Here is a 25,324-nt window from a genome sequence, read left to right on the forward strand (position 1 = left end):
GTCACACCAAGATCCATGTTAATAATTACTACCCAGTAATGTTGTTTCTGCAGTCAGGTGTGCTCGTGCTTCCTCCTAACATTTATTAAACATTGATGGCTTTAAACTAATAGTATTTTTTCCTTCCCAACACTGACAACTGGGGTAATTTTTAGTTTCGATTAATATGCACAGAGTACAGCTTAAGATTACAGGGGTTTGCAAAATGTTAAACAATACATTTCTGTTAAAAGTAACATACATGCGTACTTATAGGTATGAACATAACAGAGATGCATACATAACATACGAATACACATACATATTTTATATCCAAAAACATCGATGATAATTAATGCATGGTCAAAGAACCTATTACAACAAAAACAAACTGTTATTAAAGCTTTCCGTATATTGACTTAAGTAAATGAAAAGATAAAGAATTTTTAGGTAAGTTAAGTAATATCGATGTAATTTTTTAATAAAAACCCGAGTAAATAACTAGTACGTTTATGTACATACTTCCATGTCATATATCTATATGAATACGTAATGTAGAGAGAACGTTTCTCAGGCGTAGTCAAACATTACTTTTTTCATTTTTGATGTTACTAAAATGTTATCTTTACTTACGTAATGTATTTTCAAAGTATAATTTATGTATGTAAACATAAATAATTCCAAACTAAATTTTTCAAAATGCATATTCTTGTGATTAGGATTATTATTCCTAATTTTGTCAACATTTTAGAATTCAATATGTGTTATGGTATATTTATTAATAGTAAATTTGTTTATAATTTTTGCACATTTTTAAAAAGTTCTTATTTCGCATTCGTTATACCAGTCCGGTTTGTGCTGATAGGGTTTCTTTCACAGCTTGATACAATCCAACACTCATTATTTTTATTAACAGGACCTTAAGCTTTAATCCTAGAATTATGCATTTCACGAGCCTTTGAAGTTCAAAAAGTAACATTTTTTTATTATGTAGAGATATATGTATCCTCCATGCCCCAGAAATTTTCAAGCTTGTCGCTTTTCATTTGTTAAAAAATAAATTATCAAATAATTTGTTTATGAATTCTTGGCCAAAAACAATAGTGCCAAAGCCTCAATGTGACTTTTTCCTTCTTTAAAAAGTTTTAAAACATAAATGAAAATCGTTGAAAGAACTAAAGTTATCCCAAAGAGTTTGAGAATTGGAGGAAGCGCTGGCATAAGCGATTAATATCGGATGGGGACTAAGACTTGAAGACGACAACATTAATGTAGACATATGATTAAATATTTTTCTCAAGAGACGAATATTCCCGTTATTTTTAAACTCCTCTCGTATCTCTTATAGTCGGTAGAAATTTTCATTGAAACCTTTAGTTTTTAATACTGAATTAAATTACAATATGGGCATAAAGTTCTGGAAGAAAAAATACATTCTTCTTCTTCTTAACTGGCGTAGACACCGCTTACGCGATTATAGCCGAGTTAACAACAGCGCGCCAGTCGTTTTCTTTTCGCTACGTGGCGCCAATTGGATATTCCTATCGAAGCTAGGTCCTTCTCCACTTGGTGCTTCCAACGGAGTGGAGGTCTTCCTCTTCATCTGCTTCCCCCGGCGGGTCGAATACTTTCAGAGCTGGAGTGTTTTCGTCCATTCGGACAACATGACCTAGCCAGCGTAGCCGCTGTCTTTTATTTCGCTGAACTATGTCAATGTCGTCGTATATCTCGTACAGCTCATCGTTCCATCGAAAGCGATATTCGCCGTGGCCAACGCGCAAAGGACCATAAATCTTTCGCAGAACTTTTCTCTCGAAAACTCGCAACGTCAACTCATCAGTTGTTGTCATCGTCCAAGCCTCTGCACCATATAGCAGGACGGGAATTATGAGTGACTTATAGAGTTTGGTTTTTGTTCGTGGAGAGAGGACTTTGCTTCTCAATTGCCTACTCAGTCCGAAGTAGCACCTGTTGACAAGAGTTATCCGTTGGATTTTTAGACCAGTGGTCGGCATGAGAGGATCTGTCACTGTGTTGGCGAGCACGAAAAAAAAGTAGCACAGTGAGAAATTGGAATTAAAATTAAGCATCTAATCTAAACAACTAATAGTATAATGAAAATTAACAAAATGTCTTTTAAGGATATATTCCCTATTATCTTTGAAAGGCATTGCATGGCACCAAAGGCATTTAGAATCATAAAATATTTCTCGCAGGGCATATTTGGTTTTGCGCTATAGTATTGCGTGATATTAGTTCGTTGCTGGCTCGATAACGACTGAACGATAGAGCGTAAGCGTACGTGTGAAGTTAGTTTGCACAATTGTGCTAAGAAATGCCGACCACTGTTCTAGACTGACATTGTTAGTGGTGTTTACGCTGGTTCCAAGATAGACGAAATTATCTTCGACATCAAAGTTATGACTGTCAACAGTGACGTGAGAGCCAAGTCGCGAGTGCGACGACTGTTTGTTTGATGACAGGAAATATTTCGTCTTGCCCTCGTTCACTGCTAGACCCATTTGCATTGCTTCCATGTCCAGTCTGGAGAAAGCAGAACTAACGGCGCGGGTGTTGAGGCCGATGATATCAATATTCATTGGGGGTGTTTTTTTACGTGGCTAGTCCCAAACCCAACGCACGCTCGCCTTCAAACGGATGTTCTTAGGCTACCCAGAGGATACTTGGTCAAAGACCGGAAGTCGTGAGCTGCTTGAGTCATATGTAAAAGAATCGTTTCTGGCCACTCCCAAGTGAATGGCGATCAGAGAACTTTCCTCACTTGCGTGAACTTCTACACATGACTCCATCCTCCTGAAAAAATACAGACAATGACAAAATATTCAAGCAATAATTTTTACTTCTGCTTCCCCTAACTAGTAACTGGCGACAATGATGCATATGTAGAAATAGTAAACTCGATATTTGTTTCGTCTCGGTGTTTTTTTGAAGTGCGTTGGCAAAAAATACGTTCGCTACCTTATGAAGGAAATTAGGGGAAGGCTTTCTTTACAATTGTTATGAAAGTTTGACAGTTTGCTTCGTTTATGACGTTGCTTACCACAAACTTGTCTCCAACATTCGAGTCGACGGCCGGAGATCTCACTAGCCGTTCAGAATAGGAAGGCATTGTAAAATAGAGCCCAAAAAGACGCCTTGATTTCTTCAGTAAACATAATTACTATCAGTTAGAGGGGAGATATGTACATATGTCGAATTTCCCGCTCAGGTGGTGTTAATTGATTTATGTAATAACATTTAGAAATATTTCAGTTTCTCTTAACATACCCTCGCTTTTAAGTCAGACAATCGCTTACTAATTTATTGCATTGAAGCCAGCATTTTTTGTTTGCTCTCTTCTTATCTTGTGCTAAGTGTGTGCATACAGTGGCAAAATCATCTGTACATAAATGTAGCTAAAGCTAAGCTGGAAAGTCTACAGTCTGTGCATAGATATCCACTACTGCTAGAGCACTGATTTGCTGTTAACTATTTGGTGTTCATTTGTTTTTTTTATTCGTATTTTGTAGAAATTTGTTTTTGTTATTGTGAGAAAATTTATTCAGACTAAAAATTTTATTCGAACGAATATTTACCACCGTTTGTAGCGTTAGTTGTGTTGTGTGTAACATTTGTTATGCTCATCGTTGCCGCTCTCTACCCAGCAGATTCCACACCATTGGCTGAGCGCGACGAGGTCAGACATGTGGCGAACAGCAGCTCGATATAATACTTCAGTTGTTAATTAAACGCCGAAGTTAAAGGGTCTCTGTGGGCAAATATTAGTGACACTGCGTCATTCTGCGCAATGCCGTCGCAAACTATTGTGGATATTACAGAAGTGTCCTCATCCAGGGTTGGATATTGGAGCTGATACCTCACTAATAACTCTTTGTTCAGTAAAGTGTGATTTTCTACTAGCTTGTGCCGAGTTTAATTAAAAATTTTATAATATTAAAAAATAATTATATTTCCTGCTAATAGAAAAAATCGTTTAAGCAGCACAAAATAGATTTATAGGAAATAAAACGGATACCAAAATTTGGTAAGTACAGTCTTGGGAATAGTATTAAAGATATATATACATACATATGTGTTTATGTATGTATATTTAGAAAGTTAGAAATGAAAACTGAAAAATCTTAAAAATTGTGTCGAAAATCGCTTACAATAAAAAACGCCTGCGATTATTGCGCAGACGCGCCCCCTACCATTGTTTGCTTGCCTTGGTTTCCAATGGGCTCTTCGCCTACATACAAGCTACATATACATACAAGGACTAATTTGCAAATCAATTGATGCGTGTAAATGAAATTTTTAATATTTTCAAAGAACTACTAGGATATAATACTACATAGCCATGCAAAAGGACCTCATGTTGGTTCTTATTTAAAAAACTATAATTCTGAAAATATGTACATATGTGTTGAGTGTGAGAAACACACCAATTTGCCGCTATAACAGTCTAGCAACAACAGTTCTATTCACCCCTGCATTGCTCTGGCGTGTGTTTAACTTTCAGCAAGTAAAAGCTTTTCATCCACATTTGTTCTATGAGCCCAGAGCGAAGAGGGGCAAAACAGCAGGGGAGAGTCCACCACCTCCGTTGATATTTTCAAAAGCCTTTTACTGTCGAATTGCTGCCGATGTTAAAAGTCGCATTGCTATTAACACCTTAGTAAAGAGACAAACAACAATTAACTAACTAACAACTACATTATTACTTATAACGCTTTAAAAATATCTGAACAGAAGGAAACTGAATTGAAATCCACCCTTAAATTAACTTAGTCTCATCCATAAGCGCCAATGATGACACTTGTCAGACTCTCAAGTATTAATTCATCATTTAGGTATACTAAAATCTTAACAGAGGAGCCAAAAATATAGAAAGTAATAATGATAAAGCTACCGATAACAAATAACGGATAACAGTGAACGTAACCCATGTGGAACTTAAAAAACACTCGTTTTACCCAGACATAGTTGCAATCCATTTCACCGCGTTTAAACATAGCTGAGCCGTAAGATCTCTCGCTCTCCCCTATCCAAACGTTAGCTAATAAGGTTTTGCAACCCTACCACCGTCATTCGGAGGCAATGAACAGGGTATTTTTGCCACAAGGCTTGCTTACCTGCCTGACTGGCAGGCTGTCTAGAGTTGTTCATGTGTGCATAAAAGGAGCTCTTGGACCTTATATATGTGTGTGCGTGAAAATAAGCATTCACTACAGTACGGCTGATTGTGTGCAACATGGCGGCCGAATTCGTGTAATTGTGTATGTGGCTTCCAATTTTAAGGAAGGTCATACAAGAAAATGTATCTGTATTATATTGTATGTGTGTAAAACGTTCGATGTATTTAACTAAACGCTAGTTAATAGTTGAAATATTTTTATTCTTATCTGACGCCATTCTAAAACTGTGAATATGTTTCGAAATACATAATTTGTTTTGCCAATATTTAAACTTAAACTTTGGATACAGTTATTATATTCTAACTAACTAACCCAATCATTTAATAAATATTAAAGTTGTTCAATGATTGCATGCCGTCATACCATATACGCTATACCACTATTATTTTTCTGCGTACCTAAATATTTTTCTGCACAGTTGGACTAAATCATCTAAAACTTAAATGTTCGTAATTTTAAATTTTGCCTTTTTATCGTGTTTGCTATATATTATGAATACAATTTTTATGATTTAGAGTTTTTCTTCAAGGATTTCTTTCATTTTGAATTATTTTAGAAGTAGACATCTACAAAAATCCTTCTTCTGATGTTATATTATTGCTTTATGATTCTGTCCCATCAAAGACAATTAACTGATTCCAAAGCCATCTTCATTTGGATGTGCGTCGAATAACATTGTCAGTATTTTTATTGTGTTTTGCGATATAGTGAGAAGAGGAGGTAAAAATAATAAGCTTTTATAGAAATTATTATGAAAAAATTTCCATTTTTAGTTTCAGGCAGTTTTCTGACAGTTAAAAATCAATTTTTATTTTCTTACCAGCAACAGCTTATTTTCTTTAAAATAAATTAATATAGTAAAAATGAAGCGAGCTTATTTTATTTATAATTTATTAATTATTGTTAAATGTTATCAAATATTTTAAATTAGGGTGCGGTAATTAAAATGGAGTTTTTTATTGGTTCACGTCAAATGTAGCTTCACATTAAGGGCAACAATGAAATCATTTCATACAAATGTAGGTTAAAATTTAAATCACGTCTGCATTCAATTTTTTTACTGCTTCTATCTCGCTATTCACTTTCGTTAAACCTTTGTTGTTATACATATATGCCAAAAATCTTTGCTCAAATTATTTTATTTTTTTACTTGCTTTAGATGAAAACAAATGTATGTATATAACAAGTAAGGAAGGGCTAAGTTCGGGTGTCACCGAACATTTTATACTCTCGCACGATAAAGTGATAATCGAGATTTCATTACCAGTCATTTACATATTTTTCAAATACCGTATTTGTGTAAAGTTTTATTCCGCTATCATCATTGGTTCCTAATGTACATATACATACATATACATATTATACAGAGAAGGCATCAGATGGAATTCAAAATAGCGTTATATTGGAAGAAGGCGTGGTTGTTAACCGATTTCACCCATATTTTGTACATGTTATCAGGGTGTTAAGAAAATATTACGTACCGAATTTCATTGAAATCGGTCTAGTAGTTCCCGAGATATGGTTTTTGGTCTATAAGTGGGCGACGCCAATCCCATTTTCAATTTTTAAAAAAAGCCTGGGTGCAGCTTCCTTCTGCCATTTCTTCCGTAAAATTTAGTGTTTCTGACGTTTTTTGTTAGTCTGTTAACGCACTTTTAGTGATTTTCAACATAACCTTTGTATGGGAGGTGGGCGAGGTTATTATCCGATTTCTTCCATTTTTGAACTGTATATGGAAATGCCTGAAGGAAACGACTCTATAGAATTTGGTTGACATAGCTATAGTAGTTTCCGAGATATGTACAAAAAACTTAGTGGGGGCGGGGCCACGCCCACTTTTCCAAAAAAATTACGTCCAAATATGCCCCTCTCTAATGCGATCCTTTGTGCCAAATTTCACTTTAATATCTTTATTTATGGCTTAGTTATGATACTTTATAGATTTTCAGTTTCCGCCATTTTGTGGGCGTGGCAGTGGGCCGATTTTACCCATCTTCGAACTTAACCTTCTTATGGAACCAAGGAATACGTGTACCAAGTTTCATCATGATATCTCAATTTTTACTCAAGTTACAGCTTGCACGGACGGACGGACGGACAGACAGACAGACATCCGGACTCTACTCGTCACCCTGATCACTTTGGTATATATAAACCTATATCTGACTCTTTTAGTTTAGGACTTAGGTCTTTAGCAACTTTGTTGCGAGAGTATAAAAAGTTTACTAGTGACGGAGAATATTAATCTAAATTTTGGAATTGTCGAAAACTGACCCAGACGGGTCCATTTAATTTGCGGGCGCAAGCCGAATCATTAAATATTTATTTCCTATATTGATACATCATTTTTTATATTAGAATCAGGTTTGATCTCCATCTCACACTAACCAATTGGTGTTTTTGGCAGCTGTTTGCTTACGACACGAAAAGTTTGTTTTAGCTGATTTATTCCAAAGAATTCCATATTACTTAATTTGTATACTTTGTTGTGTTGTTGCTATCACAAATCAGACGCATATACATTATTATGAGTTCAATTTAAAGGAGTAAATTTAAAATACTCATATCACCAGGAAAAAGAACATATTATTATATACAAAACTAATTACACGGTCGAATTTTTTTTTATTTGTTGAAACTACGAATATTTAATAAGTTAAAAACTCTAACAATAAAACAAACTTATATTATAAGAATATCACCTTACGGGCAGTCCTCATCGCTTTTCCCGTAACTGGATAAATTTCATGAACCCGACATTCATATTATTTTCATACACAAGCAATTCGACATGAGTACGTTCTAGTGACCGGACGCGAACACTAATTTGGCAATATTTCGATCAAACTATCTTTGATAAACGGACAAGATTTCATAAAATTTGGCAAGGAAACCGTGTACAATTTATAAATTCATAATTCTTCTTTTTCAAATTCTAATTAATTTTTTGGTTTTTGGACAGTTGTTTTTAAGAATAATACGTGAAATGATCATATCACACAAATTCACCTGCACTGGTTCGCGGTGATTCAACGGAAACTAATTAACAGCACGCATGATTAGTTCAATAGAAATATAGTTCTGATTTGTATGTTATTGTTGTTTTTAATTCCAACATAAAAAAATAATTTAATTTAAAAATTTCTTGAAGCAATTGTTATTTTATAATAGAAGTAATGTCCCAAAACATTTTAGGTTTAAAAAGCATTTTATTTCCCCCATCGTAATATTGAGTTCACAGCAAAGATATAAGTATGTATGTATATTTCAAAGGAAACTTTTGTCAATTCCTCTCTTTTTCGAATTTTTCCACATCTTGTGATTCAGTTGTTTATCATAGTGATACAAAGTCGGGCATTCAACATTTTTTCGAATACTACAAACGTAGCTCAAAGAGGAACTGCCTAAAATATGGAGGAATAAAAACAAAACTATGCTCCGTCGGAGGCAAAAGTCAACTGTTCATTTATTGTTGGCGGTCGCATTTGCGCGCACACGCCGGTACAATGTCTGACAACGTTCGTATCCGCATGTGCATTCTGTTTTTCACGTTCCACGAATATATCTGCTTTATAACCTTGCCACTCGCGCAATGTTTAACAACAATAACAAACCGGCATACAAACATATCATGCGGCAATAACCTTCATGCGATTTTCAGTTTGCGAGAGCGGTCTAAGTTGCAAAGATTACCTGTTCTCCGCATTGTTTTCAGTATTACCTTCGCAACATCTATGCTTTGACGGAAATATGTACTAGGGGCGCAAGTCAATTGTATTTGTATCATTAAGGTGGTCAAACTAAAATATTTCCCATAAATCGATGGTATACAATGCATATTATTTTTCTCAACTTTCGCACTTTTATTATCAAAATAGTTACTATTAATTTACATTTACAATTACAACTTTTAAATTTACATTAGGCCTCAAGCTTTAACAGACAACTTACATGTTTTAGCTTGGAGAGCAAATCTGCCAAAAAAGACTTTATAAAATTCCATACACGCTACAAATTGGAGGAGAAACTCGACAAAAGTAAGCACTTCTAGCATGTTTATAAAATTCGAATCTACGCTATATTCTAAGCATACCCTTAATTCAACTAAGCGTTTCAGTTTTATTGTATTATTTCTACTTATTTGCAGAAGTGTAGTGGTTTCAATTAAAATTGTTTTATATTAAAAAATAGCATGGACCCAACATAATTTTTGTCATTTCTATACTCAAGACCGATTTTATTCTGACCATGATTTCGAATTCTTAGAAGGATTAGTCTGTCTTATAATAAAATTACACGCGCAAATTCTCACCTTTATTAAGGCACAATTTTATTTTACATTTACATATATAAAAATATTGAACAGACAAGGTGATGTCCAGACGTATTGTACATAGATCTATGAAAATGTGAAATGATATTAAAAAAATAATACAATATTGTTTTATCAAACTTCTCAGGTATAACAAAACTTGGCACTAAAACTAAAATGAAAGTGACCCAATCGAGAATATCTGTCGTAACATAATCATAAAATTGGAAAGTACAGACAAAATCCTTGAACCAGATTTATTTGAGATAATACGACTGTGGGTGTGCTCAGAAAGTCACCCTATTTAAAACATTTTATACAAATTAAATGAATCTCAGTAGCGAAGCTCTTGGGAAATCTGTTGACTTCTCAACGGTATAATGCTGAATCACTATGCACATATGTATGTATTATATGTGTGCATATATGAACAGATATATTTGTCCGTAGTCATGTTTCTAACCCATATACCTACATACATACATACATGCATTTTATTTTGCCGACTCTGGGGTAAATGATCTTTATTAATGGAATGCGCAGCTTCGATGTTTGTAAACAACAAACCGGCTTTAACTACCGGAGTGAACTTGCCACAATAAGATACTGAAGGAAATTGTAATTTCGCGATCGCTCCGTTGTTCCGACTTTTTGGCAAAAGAATGAATAGGTGCTTATGTTGTGCGAACCGCGCACCAAGTAAATACTCCCAACGTATTTCGAGAATACGAACAAATACATACATACATAAGTATGTATGTGCCTATAAAATACATGCATATGTTTTCGTTTCTGTAGATGTACATTTATAATTGTCTGTTAATGAGCTCGATCGGTGTTTAAAGGTTCTGCCACAAGAAAAATTTTAGAATCAGGCTAATATTTTGGAAGAACTGTAATAAATATTAAATTATTTATTTATTTTGATTTCTTCATAACACTTTATAATTTTTTATAAAATTAAGAGTCTGGATAACAAATTTTGGTTTGTAAACAACATTATTGTTTTAAGATGAAATCTCATCCAATCAAATATGGTTAATTTTCCAAATATTTCGGTCAAACGAAGCGTTTCAAATTTTCTGTCACAAGGACATTTTCATAATCAACTGTTCAAAATTAAAAATATTATACGTCTTATGAGTAAAGACTGAACAAAATTGTTTTCCCTTTATTTTTTATTTTATCAATAGCAATGATGATACATTTACATATTTAACCATACATTTACGCTCATTTTTCTTATGCATACATATTCATATGTAGTATTTGGATATGTACATATGAATGTAGAAATACGAATTCAAAGTTAGTCGTGATCAAATATTTTTCATTAGCTTCATTGGTGTTAAATGGCTTGACACGTGAATTTAATTATCAGTCGCCGAATTGAAACAGTTATTTACATACAATATAGCAGTTATACGTTAAATGACCTACAAAATATACATAAGTAAATATGTATTATTAATGTATAAACATCTTGGCAAGTACAATTCAGACACTTCATACAATGTAAGAAAATGCATTGCCTAGTATTTTTCAAGCAACTAAATCAGCTTATTTAAATAAAATTTAATTTTTCATTTAACTCTTATCGCAATTAGGTTTCCTCCAAGCGCTCAGATCAGATTGAACTGAGGTTAGACGAAAGTATGTTGCCTTGCATGAGATCCGAAAATCGGGAAATAATTAATTAATATAATATCATTGTTAATAATTTATCACCCATCGTCTATTGAGGCAACCGGAGAAAAAATATTTCTCTGGCATATAACGTTAATAACTGGAAAAAAACAAATGTCATTTACTAACTTTCATATAGTTTAGTGAAAAAAAATTAACTGTTTCTTAAAGCTTATAAAATAAAACACTGAAGAACTTCATTACAATTATCTATTACCTATTATCTTCTTATCTACCATATGAGTAAGATAGATTTGAGATGATTACGATAGATAAATCTCACAATCGTAGTAAGAAAAGTTCCCACTGTAAATATTGCATATCACGTTTATGTATACAAGTACACGACAATGCTACACGACACATGCATACATATATACCAACCTACCCCTGTGTCTCATAATGTTGCAATGTGTCTGCAATGCTGCATAGAAGCCATTAAAAGTGTACTTCAATGTACTGAAAGGACGAAGGCGAACAGAGCTGATTGTGTGTGCGTGCGAGAGGCCTGATGATTGGAGAGTGAAAGAGCAAGAGCACAAACTATTAGAGGTGGTGCCGAATAAAAGTGGGTATAATGCATATGTGTTTGTAAAACGGTGTAATTGCGCGAACTCTATGCATTGTTTACTCAAATCTTGGCTGGGTCCTCTGGGGAAGCCACTAAACCCAAAAGAAAAACATTTTAAAATAGAGGTAGACACTTGCAACCATACTCGAAAATCTTACCTCAATATTTGCTTTTTGACTTCATAATTGTTTTAGCACCAACTAAATTGTTAAGTCAATAAAATGTAGACTAACTAGAAAACAATCGGTAATGAGTTGTAATACTTTCTGTTCTGAATATCCCTAATGAATTGGCTTAAGTAGGTATTACTCACATTACTTACATCCCATCTCTTTCTGTGTATTTTTCAGAGAATTAATGATCAACAGGAATTAATGCTGTACTTATGAACGAAACTAAATAACGGGATCAATGGTGCTAAAGTCATAAAATTGGCAACGTTTAACCTACTTTACTGCTAAAACAACAAATAAGCAAAAGGAACAATGACAAGCATTTTAAACGTCGGCGGAGGTGACTATTTATAATCCATTGCAAAATTCATACATTTCAACACAGTTGGTGTATGTGTGTGCTGCACTCGTCCGAAGGCGTTGGAAAACCCGCTGACATTGGAAAATTTCTTCTTGCTGTGCTGCTACGCTCTGCATGTCGTAATGATTTGTTTCATACAAGTATGTCGAGCAATATGATTTAGACGGTTACATTAAGTTTTTGTTTGGATTTTACTTTCTCTATGTATGCATTTATTTTTGCTGTTTCGATTTTATTTCTAAAGGAGAAGTTGCCATCAGCTGCCGGCTCCCAACCAAACATGTGCGCTCAGATCGCTTTCATCGGAACCGAACCATTGGCAACGGGTGGCTTTGTAAAAGGAACAGTAGAAATACTGAGAAATAGCCCTTTATGCCTTCATAGCCGGGACATTAGTCAGCATAATTAGTTCCGCAAATTATTTAACGTTGACGATCTTCCTTTAAGCATTGGCAAGAAGACATACACGCATACATGGTTTTTTATTCACAATTCCATGCGAAGGTAATTACTTGATATTGACAAAAAAATTAAAGAAAATAATTCTTGAAGTTGGAAATAAACGTTATACAAGTATATCCGGCAAATATTGAATATCTCACTTTGGAATAATTTCTTTTTTTTTAATTTTAGTCCAACTTTTTTGTTTTCTAACTAAATTTTAGTTTAAAGTAACGTTTTTTTATAGCAGTTAAATAGTCTTATTTAATATTCTTGTTGATGATTTCAACTCTGTTTTTTTTTTATCATACTTCTAAACAGGTATGGTACATTTTATATCACACTTATCATTATAATTATAATAACACTCTCGCACCGCATTGCTGCAGAGTGTAATACTGTCTGTTCGTCCGTCCATCCGTCTATGCATCCTGTAAGTAAAAATCCTTGAGTAAAAATTAAGATACCTTGTGAATCTTGTGCAGATGGGCTTAAGCGTATCGGACCATTTTAACACTCACAATAAGAAAAAAACTGCTTATTATCCGCACATTAAAAAAAATTGTTGAAAAGTGACCCTAACCACCCTCCAAAGCACTAAAGCTGAATTAACCAAATTTGCTCAGAGCAAATATTTTCAGCACTTCCTTAACTCCCCGTATAACGGTTATGTTGAAAATTGCTAAAAGTGCGATAACTCACTCAATAAATGCGCCAGAAGCATTAAATTTCACAACCAAGATGAAAGGGCAGAGCTTTATAGGAGCAAGTGTAAAATTTGGAAGGTGGGCGTTGTACCACTCACCTTTAGGTGAAATCTTATCATATACTAGCATACCATTTGATTCCTTCCCTTCCAGTCGATTATATCGGGATATAGCTTTGCACAAGTAGTTCGCTAAAAGCAATTAATTTTATGCCCAAAAATTATCGAAATCAGTCTATAACTTTTCAAGGACCCAAACACCAAATATCTGGACCCTAGAGAATTTAGCTGATTTTTAATCGAACATATGAGCCGATCTGTGAATACTAGTATTGAAGTTTGGGGAGTATTTTCTTGGGATGATAGCATGCTCTTGTGCCTTCTTTAGCCTCCATATACCCAATATATTTTCGAAATACCGGTTTACTTCTCTCAGTCATTATGCAAGAAATCTCAACGAAATTTAGAAAGAATATCTTTCGGATAGCCGTGTATCTTTTTGCCCATGATTCAAAATAATTAATACAAAAATTCCTAATTTTAATTTAAGCATATACGAAATTCTCATATATCACTTTACCTTGCGAAGGTACGAAACGTTCTGTTACAGCCGAACTTAGCCTTCCTTACTTGTTTAATATGAAGCTTTGCCAACATCTAAAATTATTTTTCCGTCTATAATCTCTTTTATTTTGTCAACATTATACAAAAGTATTAAATATATTTGTCAGTTCCTTTTCAGATGGGTTCAACACAAGTCTGCAAAGGTTTCACTCTTTAGACCTTAAAAGGTAAAATATTGAGACTATTGAATTAAATATTGAAATTATGAAATATTTTCAAGTTAATTGAATTAAATATTAAAATTATTATATCACTTATATGATTTGATATAGAACAACAAATTTCTTAATAATCAATCAACCATAAGAGTAATCACAATAAACATATGTATGTATGAGTTTTGGTAACAACCAAAAATTTAGTTGAAATTGTTGATTCCAAGTAAAAGAGGAACACTGTCGTTTCAAAACCAAAAATTTACTTCAAGAAAAATTTATAACTTTGAACTCAGTACTGCAGTCACTCCTATTATTTTGACTACAGCCTTATGCAGATTGATAACAAGGTGAAAATGGTATGAATACAACTATACAATATATTGCATTGACTTCAAAGCAGCTCTGTTCCAATATGTAAAAAGAAATACATTTGGCGCCAACTTTTTGGTTTTGTCATTGAAGTAATTATATATGTATATTTGAATATGTGTATTACACCTTATTCACGCCGTTGTATGCGAACTTAACCCCATTACCGGAAAGTCATTTAAGGAGGAGATTGATTGATGATAATATTTTAAATAAACACACACATACAATGGAGTTCTAACGAGACCTAATTACTCATTCGAGGTTGGTAACAGAGGCAGTAGGCCAGCTAGCGCACGAGGTGTGAGCGTTCAATAGTTAGGATATACCATATCACAACTTGTGCCAATAATTGTATACATCCACATATCTTTATATACCATATTTCTTACTCTATGCGCTTTTATTTTGTTTTTCTGCATGAGTATGTGTAAGGTAACTCTACCGGTCTTAGAGGGTTAAGTTGGTTATGATAGCAATGTGAAAAACAAACAAAAACTGTTTCCAAGAGGCGACACCTTTTAATCCACAAATGTAATCAAAGATAAATAAAATGAATTGTACAGTACATATTACTTGTATTCAATTCGGCATATTTCTTTGTGAGTGATGACATTTTCAACTTTTTCGGAATGTTTAGCCTAATTTGTCTAAGACGATACGAACACATTTGTGCATTTGTATGTACATGTACACATACATATATAAATATTCGGTGCTCCATTTCAATATCTTATCGGCAAACTCATACGTCTTCGAGCCAAAGACACCCATCTAATTTCATAGATATGATAAAACAATAGCAAAAACTCAACAATGCAAGCTTTTCTGATTTGTTTTAAAGACAGAGGAATTTGCATTGAACTCTTGGACAAACAATTTTAATCGGAATTTTCGACATTCGAATCATTATCTATAAAGCCTTCCATGATTACATAGTTCCACATAGTAATCAGTCGATACTGGATCGTGGACGGGTAGAGAACACCAATGCTAGCTCGTGGGCTGTTGGTAAATTGCCTCTGGTGAGAAAGAGTCAAGATTCAGTTTTTGTTTAATACTTTAATGCAAGCGAAACATAAATATTTTGTGTGTTGCGAAGTTAATTTAATTAATTCTTGTACGTCATATTCAGAATTTCATAGCAATTTCCGTATGGTCAGAATTGTAATAATGTGAGCAATAGTAAGCCCTCTCGAAGGATTTGTTGCGGTGTACAATCTATCAAGGCCGCCTAAAGCGCATATTACTGGCGCTAGAAAAAATAAAATGGTGAAACTATTTTTTTTACATTCGATTATAAGTAATTACAGAAATGAGTGAACGTTAATAATACATTTAAAGAAAAACAAATGAAAAAGTTCATTAATGAATCGAGTGTCCCGATTTTTCCAATGGTTTAACATTCAACTAAACATAAATTAAAATATCAGTACATAAGTACTCATACTTTTTATTTCTAATTACAGATTAGAAACCAACCACATACGCACACATGTAGGTTAGAAGATGGAACAAAACCATAGTAAGGTGCATTGTCTATAAGTACAAAGTAATGGTTTATGTGACAACATTATGTTCTACATCCACCCTGTAGATCCGAATTTGTTTTGACGTTTTTGGTGACAAATTCGGTTCTAGAGAGGTTTGTGTGGTTCTAAATACAACGAAGAATTGGTTTTGTGAAAACATAGGAATCAAGAGAAAACAATGCAGAAAACATTAACGTATGTACGTGCAATGTATCATTACATACAAAAACTTCTTACAAGAAGAGAAGAGAAAATAAACATTTTATTCAAATTCGTAAAGAATTGAAATATGTGAAAGTATTCACCATAGATACCATTGTAATTTTTGGTTTCTAAAAATATCTTACTTTTTAATCTACTTTTGTAAGCTTTCCTTTTCTCCTTAAAACAAATTTTTGATGTCGCAATTGAAAAAAGAGAACAAAGAGAACCTAGTGAACTTGAAAAGCGGGGATGAACTGATACTGCGCTACCATTATGTAATAAAAACCACTTTTTAAATGGAGTATAGAATACTCTAAAGTCAAACCAAAACAGATAAGCATTTACAATAAAGTTTTCTTAATTTACGTAAATTAGCACAAATTTTCTATAGTAACAAATGAGCGACTAGAAACTAGGGAAATCTGCATAAGATCCTATTAGTCACATTTTATGGCTAAGGTTAGAGCCATCTTTGAGCGATTTAACTTAAATATGTAGAAGAAGAATGTAGAAGATAGAAAAGTCCTAACCTCAAAGTGTAAAAAAATAAATAGGTTCAAATTGGGAGAATTGAATTAACCTTAAAAAAGCTATTTGAATAGTATGTATGTATGTACCAACTTTTTTTTTTATACACTGAAAACGGGAGAAATGTTGAAAACTACTAAAAGTGCAATAATTCATTTGTGAAGAGTGAATATAATGTCAGTTATGTATATAAAACATCTGTCGGGTGACACAGCAATGTAAAAAGTGAGATTTGTCTTCCACTTTTTTCGATTTCGTATATTAATAATGCAAATATTATTCACTAAACTTTAGACATAATAATAACACTGATAAACATTGTTTTTTCGCACGAATTGAGTGATGATTTTAGTTTATGTTGGTATGTCCTCATTAACAATATAAAATAATTCTGTTAATTTTCGATATCGTCCATTTTTTTTGTGACAGCTACATATTCATTTCTGACCTCATATACATACGTATCTCTTTCTTAAGTAATGTCATTATAATTATTACATTCGACTAATTTGCATCATATGTATATAGATACGATTGTTAGATCGTAAACATGCCACGAAAGTAGTATTCTAACGACACTGAAATTTTTGTTAGAAATAACTTTGACATCTCAGCGTCGTTAACACTATTAGAAAATTTGTTTCGATTCAAAGTCATTGCACTTTTGCTTGGACTACAGCTTAGTTAGACAAATTTTGTTGTTTCATTTGCGAATCGTAGAGTAGGGACAGAAAAGACGCTTTACGAAGAAATGTGGGCCAAAGGTAAATCACTCATTTCAGGCTACAAAAATATTAAAAATGATGATTAAGTGATCCTGATGACATCCTAAAATGGGTCTAGTAGTTATCGAGGGCTTGACGAAATAGCTCCTGTCATCAAACAAACAATCGTCGTAGTCGCGACTAAGCTCCAAGATTAAAGCCACAGTCATAACTTCGAGGTCATAGATGATTTCGTCTATCTTGGAACTAGCAAGCAACAACAAAGTCAGCCTCGAACTCCAACGCAGAATAACCCTTGCCAACAGGTGCTACTTTGGACTGAGTAGGCAATTTAGAAGTAAAGTCCTCTCGCTGAACAAAGACCAAATTCTACAAGTCACCCATCATCCTCGTCCTGCTATATGATGCAGAGACATGGACGATATTACGAGTTTTCGAGAGAAAGGTTCTGCAGAAGATTTATGGTCCTCTGCGCATTGACAACGGCGAATACCGCATACGATGGAACAATGAGCTGTACAAGATATTCGACGACATTAGTTCAGCGAATTAAGAGACAGCGGTTATGCTGGCTGGGTCATGTCGCCCGAATGAACAGCTTTGACAGTATACGACGCAGTACCCGCTGGAGGAAGCATAACAGGAAGAGGAAGGCTTCCACTCCGTAGGAAAGACCAGATTGAGAAGGACCTGGCTACACTTGGAATTTCCAATTGGTGCCAAACAACGAAGAGGAAGAACGACTGCCGCGCTGTTGTAAATTCGGCTATAACCGCGTAAGCGATGTCTATGCCAATAAAGAGTTTGTATTATGACAGTGGGTTTATATATCTGGTAGAAAAATTTCCCTAACTCAGCGAGGCAAAGAAGAAAAGGGGAATATTTTTATGCCCATAAATACGGCTAATGAATGAGCGGGAAATACTTGCCTGGAAATTGTTTGAGAACGTTGTCCTAAAGTTTTAGGAAACCATAACTCGGAAAATTACGCAGATTTAATAAATGAACTTATAATGTCATATAAAGCATTGGGGCGAAATATGTACTTATAAATATAAGTATGTAGTAAACTCTTGTCTGGATTTCTGGAGGGCAGATTATTGTTGGAGAAGGAAAAAAAACTTCCAGAAGCCAATATTCATGAAAATCACAAGTACTTGTTTATGTTAAACAATAATTACCCTAACTGTAGTTAATTTTCCTACTTTTGAAGAAAAATTGTAAATGTTTTGATTTTGCAAAAAAACTTGACCAGTGTGTTGAAATAATACTTATATTTTTTAAAAGCCATTATGCATTAAAAATTTGATATGAGTATATACATATATGTATATATACATGTGTTTGTGTAGTTAAATAAACAGATTTGTTATTTTGTTTGGGGTTTCGCATTTTGATTTTTAAGCTTTAAATATTTTAGAATATGTATGTAATTTTTCAGTAAAATCCATCACAACGCATGGTTAAGTTTGTAGAATTAATTTAATTAAATAATTTAAATGCAAATATCACAAATAAGGAAAGGCTAAGTTCGAGTGTAACCAAACGTTTTATACTCTTGCAACTTGCAAGGATTACAGCTAGGTAAGTACCTTCAGGTATGATATATAAGGCTTGTTAGTTAGTTGGAATATAGGTCGAGTTTTCACCCGATTTTCACCCGAAAATATGGCTGATATATGCGGTATAAAGTCACCCGCAAGTTCGAATATCTTTATATAAGGTATATGCAGCACATATACATACATACTACTATCAGGAAAGGATTATCTTTGAATTTCAATTATATGTAAAACTGACACATTAACCAATATTTTCTGTAAAAAGACAACTATGCTAACTTAGTAATAATTCTTATAATAATTGTTAGAATACAAATTGACTATTATAGCTGTAGTAGTCTAGGAGATATGTACTTTAAACCTATTAGACGGCGGGGCCATATCTACTTTTTCAATGTTTTCACCCCACAGGTGCCCTTTGCTACTGCAATCCTCCGGGTCAAATTACAGTTTTATATCTTATTTTAGTATTTAGTTGTGGAACTTTACAATTTTTCCTTTAATGGCGTTTTGTGGGCCCGATTAAGCCCATTTACGGCCTCTGCCTTACTTTTTTGTCAATGAACATGTGCACCAAGTTTCATCGAGATATCTTAATTTTTACTCAAGTTACAGCTTGCACGGACGGACGGACGGACGGACGGATAGACAGACATTCACCCGGATTTTAAGTTTTCTTATCATCCTGGTCATTTATATATGTATATACAACCCTATATCTATCTCACTTGGTTTTAGGTGATACTTACAACCGTTAGGTGAACAAAACTATTATACTCTGTAGCAACATGTTCAAGAGTATGAAAACGAAAAAAATAATGAACTTTAAAATACAGGCAATTGTCAGCAACCCGTCTTAGCAGCGTTAGTATCAACTCCTTAAGCCACTTCCGGATGCAACATGTCAACTGCTTCAAACTTTGGGCCATCCAACCATTTCTATACACTAATGCTTTGAGTTCTCTAAAAAAATTCTCAATCGGTCGGCATTGTGGTAAGTTTGTAGGATTTTTTTTAAGCACAAAGCAGATGTTTTTGTTGACCAAGAACTCCCATGTCGCATTTGCATAATGAGGAGAAACTTGGTCAGGCCAAAATACGATTTCATCGTTTTAATGGTGTTTATGTTGAAAGGAATCAAAATTTTGTCCAAACTTTTATTGATGTTTCCACGTCTCATGGTTTATTGGCAGCCCATTTGGTTTAAAGAATGACTCAGAAATACCCTTAGAAGGAATTGCTATGTAGAGCATAACTTTGGACTCACATTTTTTATTTTTAATTTGTACTTTATCTCTGGAGCGGTTGTAGACATGTCGTTCGTGTAATTAACATCGTTGCCGGAATTTGCGGACCGTTGAGTTGAGAGTAGCTATCGTCATTCAAAATGAACAATTTTAAACTTAAATTCTAGCACATCCACCAACATTGTGATCTCACTTGACTTATCTGCTCTTCAGTGTACCTTGGACAACGTTGTTTTTTAATGTTTTGTAGATATGTATATAGAATAGCTGTGAACATTCGTATTTTCTTGTGAACAAAACTTCCGTTAGACTTTTGCAATCCTTATTTTTGAACGCTGGATCAGCTTCCGAATGTTTTGGGGAGTGTCATAATAGCCGACTTCCTTCCATAACCCAGATGCCTATATATTTTTAGAGTTGTTGATATTGCGTACATTGTTGCACACACGTAACCTTTTTTCCGGTGGTTTCATGCAAAAGTTCGGATGCAACCGACTCTCTAAACTTTCAAGAATCAAAGCGAGGTAAATACTTTAAGGTGCAAAACGTCAACAAGAGGATCAATTATATTTACATAGATAGTGTATATACATATGTATATGTATATGACTCAAACACTGACCGACATATTCGACATAAGGTTTGCTACAAAAACGAAAAAAATTATACATACATACATACATATGTAGTATATGGAAGTTGGGGGTGGTATCGACTCGATTTTATCTATTACTATTAACATGCCTCATACTAATTAAATGTTACCTGAGATTCATTAATTCACCCGGATGTTATAAGTATGTATAAATTTAGATATAAAACAGTAATTTGGCACAGAGGCACTGTTAAAGACTCCTGAAACCAAGATAAATCAATAACTAAATACGCCATAGACATTAAATTTTATTTCCGAGATTGTAAGAGAAGGCTTTAAAAGAGACGGGGTCAAAGTTGGACAATGGGCACGGTATGAGATATATAATTTGGAGAGAATCATCAATCGTCAATACTTCTCTTTGCTCCATATACCTAATAGAGCCCATACACGAGCACACAAGTGGGTTCGATCGGTGTGAATTCGTTTGCCCATACACGACACACAAATCCATTTTGAGTTCGTTTTTCACAGAGTTAACATGTGTGACAGGCAAGCGGAACATTTCTTCGAATTTATTTCTAATGTAGCACTTATATATATTTCTTTGTATGTATTTCGATAATAAGTTATTCCAACTTTTATTTTTCTTACACTATATGTATGTATGAGCGCTTAGGCAAAAAGCGAAAACTTTGAAGCGTGATTTCTCGGTTTTTCATTTTTACGATTCTTAATTGGCGGGCAGGATAGAAAAAAAAACTAAACGTCGTATAGAATTAGGGCAAAGTTTATTATCATTGGCATAAAATTATCTTCTATTTAAACTAAAAAAATATTAAGAAAAATCAAGTTTTAACATATTTTTAAATAGCATAAATTAAAATTTTCAAAAAGCCACTATTTATTCAACTTTTAATAAAATTTTAAATTTTACACTTTTTTTTGGAATTTTCTTAGTTTAACTAGAAGATAAATTAATAAAAAATATGTATCTCTTTGAATTTTTTGTTTCCGATATAAATTGCGACCTGCATCCTGCCCGCCGTCCGAAAACTGCACATGCGAGATGCATCGGGCAATTGCCTCCCAAAGGCAGAATATCAAAGATTTCGTATCCAAAAAATTTGTGAAAGATGTTCAAGTATATATGTAACTATAAAGCCTAGAAATTTCGCTTGAATCAATTATTTCTTTCCCTCCCAAAAAAATCCTCAAAAAAATCGATTTTTTGAAGCCTCGAAAGCAGGCTCTGCCCTTAACACTTGCCATTGTCCGCGATCTTCACTGTTCGGTGACACGAGAGAAATGAGATTTTGTGCGCCGACAACGCCATACACGATACACATGCTCGCGCACCGATCGTAAAAAATCAAACATTTTCGCAAACATGGATCGGTACGCGAACAAGCCCATACACGACAAACTGCAAGCGCACACATACCGATCGAACGCACTTGTGTGCTCGTGTATGGGCGCTTTAAGATAAATTGAGAGAGCGTGGTTTTCTAATAACGGTGCATAGTTGTGCTTAGAATAAACAAAATCGAGTGAAAATTTGTTTAGGGAAAATTTGACAAGCCTTAGGCTTTGAACTCAAAGATGGACTGCGCGATAGCGAAATTTTTTATCTGAAATGAAATTGAAGTAAGCAGCTGATGTACACAATATCGTTATTGTCGTAGCAAAACTTTTCACTTAAGTTAAATGTTTTGTTCAAAGTGAAACTTTTTGTGAAAAAACAATTCATTATATTAAGTTACAAATGATATATTATCTATATATACTCCTGTTGTTAAAATAAAAATAGACTTGTTATGACTTGTATGATTAATTTTATATTTCACATACATATGTATGTATGTATTAATGACAACAGAGATGTTTTTCATTGCTCGGTTATACCCGAACTTATCCCTTCATTACTTGTTATTCAAAATTACAATTTTGCAGTATTGAATCTACTATATAAATAAAACTGAATCGTCAAGCTGTATGTACGCGCATAACTCAATAACGCCTAGACCAATTTGGCCAATTCTTTTTCTTAAATGTTTGTTGAAGTTCAAGGATGGTTTTTACGGCGAGAAAAATTCGAATAGTTTCCGGAAAACCCCTAAAAACAGCCCTTTTCTTTTCCCCATACAAACGTTACAATACATATGATGAATGTTTGTTTGTTAGTAACACTAAGAGAACGGTTGAACCAATCTTAATGAAATTTTTAAAGGTTGTTTGTTGTGGATCGGGAAAGGTTTAGAAACAAAATACCTTATACTTTTCATGAGGAGAAGTCGGAAAATTGGACAATTCCAAAAAGCAACATTTTCCATACACATTTTTTTCAATTTTTGTTTGTTTTGTTTTTCAATATTTTGATTTGTAAATTATTTGAATCGTTCAGTTGCGGTCGCTTACTTTTTTATTCCGGCTATGCAAAGGAAAAATTATTGAAAATTATTCAGTGAAAACTTTATGTGTGTTTCAGACGATGTGATCAATTACAGATTGAAATTTGTTACGAAGCCACGAAGAGGTGGCGCTAATATTGGTAGGCGTTCTTTTTGCCATCAACGTATGGCAGCCCACGAAAAGGCAAGAAGTACTCCCAAAATGCGATGATATACGTGCGGAATTATGGATCGCGGTCAATATGGTTAAACAATAGCTGCGATGTTTGATGGTCTTTATCTTGAAGCAACCTATGGTATATATGATGCTGTTAGATGCTGAATGTGTTCTGTTGAGTAGCAGAAAAGATGGTGATTACACCAGATCAAATTGATGAACTCATTTCAGCGGAAATTCCTGATTCAGAGATAGATCCAGAATTATACGAAGTGGTGAAAACCAATATGATTCATGGACCTTGCGAACCTTACAATCCCACTTTGGTTTGTATGTTTGACAATAAATGCACGAAACACTACTCATGTGCTTTTCTTTCGGAAACGGGAATGGGAAATGATGGATATTAACTGTATCGCCGTCGCTCACCAGACGACAGTGGCAGAACATTTAGCATTTAGAGGCGTGAATATCGACGTTAACAACACATCGAAAGTTGACAACACATGGGTCGTACCATATTCGCCACTTTTGTCTAATTCACATTCAAAACTCATGTCAATGTTGAATATTGCAGATTGGTGAAATCGATCAAATACGTTTGCAAGTACGTCACCAAAGAAAGCAACATAGCGGTTATTGGCCTTGAACGATATGAGATCAGCAGTATCAAATGGGTCGATATGTGAACTGCAATAAAGCGCTTTGTAGGATATTTACTTTTGCAATTCATGAAAGTTTTCCGACTGTTGTGCGTCTCGCGGTTCAACTTCATTTAAGTCATTGCGTATTGTGAATGGTACAGTGTGTGCAACTTTTTGAGAAGCATGCCAGCAGTTGCATTTGCTGGAACATGATAATCACTGGAAACAGACGAAGGACAATGCGATAGTTACTTCGCATGCCACTGAAGTTCGCATACTTTTCGCGAAGATCATTTCGACATATCAGCCTTCAAATTCGCGTTAATTATGGGATACGAAAAAATGACATTACCGATGACATTTTACATTGTATTCGCTAAGAATTGGAAATGGGCAAATTTCGGTTGATACTTCCAGTGGTTTGATATCAATTTCACCTCCCTTTTGTCAATTCACTTCAACGGAAGTTGAACTTATCACGAATGTTTATCCGAACATTGGCCAAATTATCGTAACTGCGATAGCTTGAGTGCACGAGCAATTTTAGCTGCCAAAAATACCGATGTTAGTGATTTAAACTGGAAGATTCAAAGTCAAGTTCCGGGAGGTTTGCGCTCATATAAATCGATCGATCGTCTTGACAAGGAAGACGAAACCGTAAATTATCCAGTGGAATTTCCAAATACCATACCAAGCCTGCCCCAGCATCATTTGCGTCTTAAAGTTGGATCTGTCATTATTATGTTTCACAATCTTCATGCGCCGAAACTGTGTAAAGGAACCCGACTGATTATGACGTAGTTATCGAATACAAGGGACAGCCATTTCAGTTCAAACGTATTCAATTTCCAGGGAAAATTGCCCTTGCGTTGATAATCAACAGGACACAAGGAAATCGGGAAATGCTATGTTTTTCACACGGCCAGATATATGTGGCGTGTTGACGAGTTGGAAACCCATCTTCTCTATATATTTACGCACCAGAACAGAAATCAAAAAGTTAGGTTTATTAAGCTGCGCTACATTAAAAAAATGTAGAAAAATCGAAAATAAATCATTTTCGACACAATATAATTTCAACTTTTTTTCATTTCAAAACACATAATTTCACGCAGGGCAACGGCTGCGGGGTCAGCTAGTA

The 25,324-nt window shown here is 34.3% G+C and overlaps 1 long non-coding RNA gene across 2 annotated transcripts; it reads left to right on the forward strand.

Moving 5' to 3' along the window:
- Positions 1–3,737: 3,737 nt before the first annotated feature.
- LOC126757550 (uncharacterized) lies at positions 3,738–16,333 on the forward strand. 2 transcript variants are annotated; one of them, XR_007666750.1, is made up of 5 exons: positions 3,738–4,024; positions 12,097–12,420; positions 12,525–12,784; positions 14,159–14,218; positions 16,048–16,333. It is a non-coding gene; the product is annotated as an uncharacterized LOC126757550 (long non-coding RNA). The 2 variants fall into 2 exon arrangements; XR_007666749.1 differs by lacking the exon at positions 16,048–16,333 and having other exon boundaries at positions 14,159–14,373.
- Positions 16,334–25,324: the final 8,991 nt, after the last annotated feature.

This window comes from Bactrocera neohumeralis, chromosome 2, assembly GCF_024586455.1.
Source record: "Bactrocera neohumeralis isolate Rockhampton chromosome 2, APGP_CSIRO_Bneo_wtdbg2-racon-allhic-juicebox.fasta_v2, whole genome shotgun sequence".
NCBI lineage: Eukaryota > Metazoa > Arthropoda > Insecta > Diptera > Tephritidae > Bactrocera > Bactrocera neohumeralis.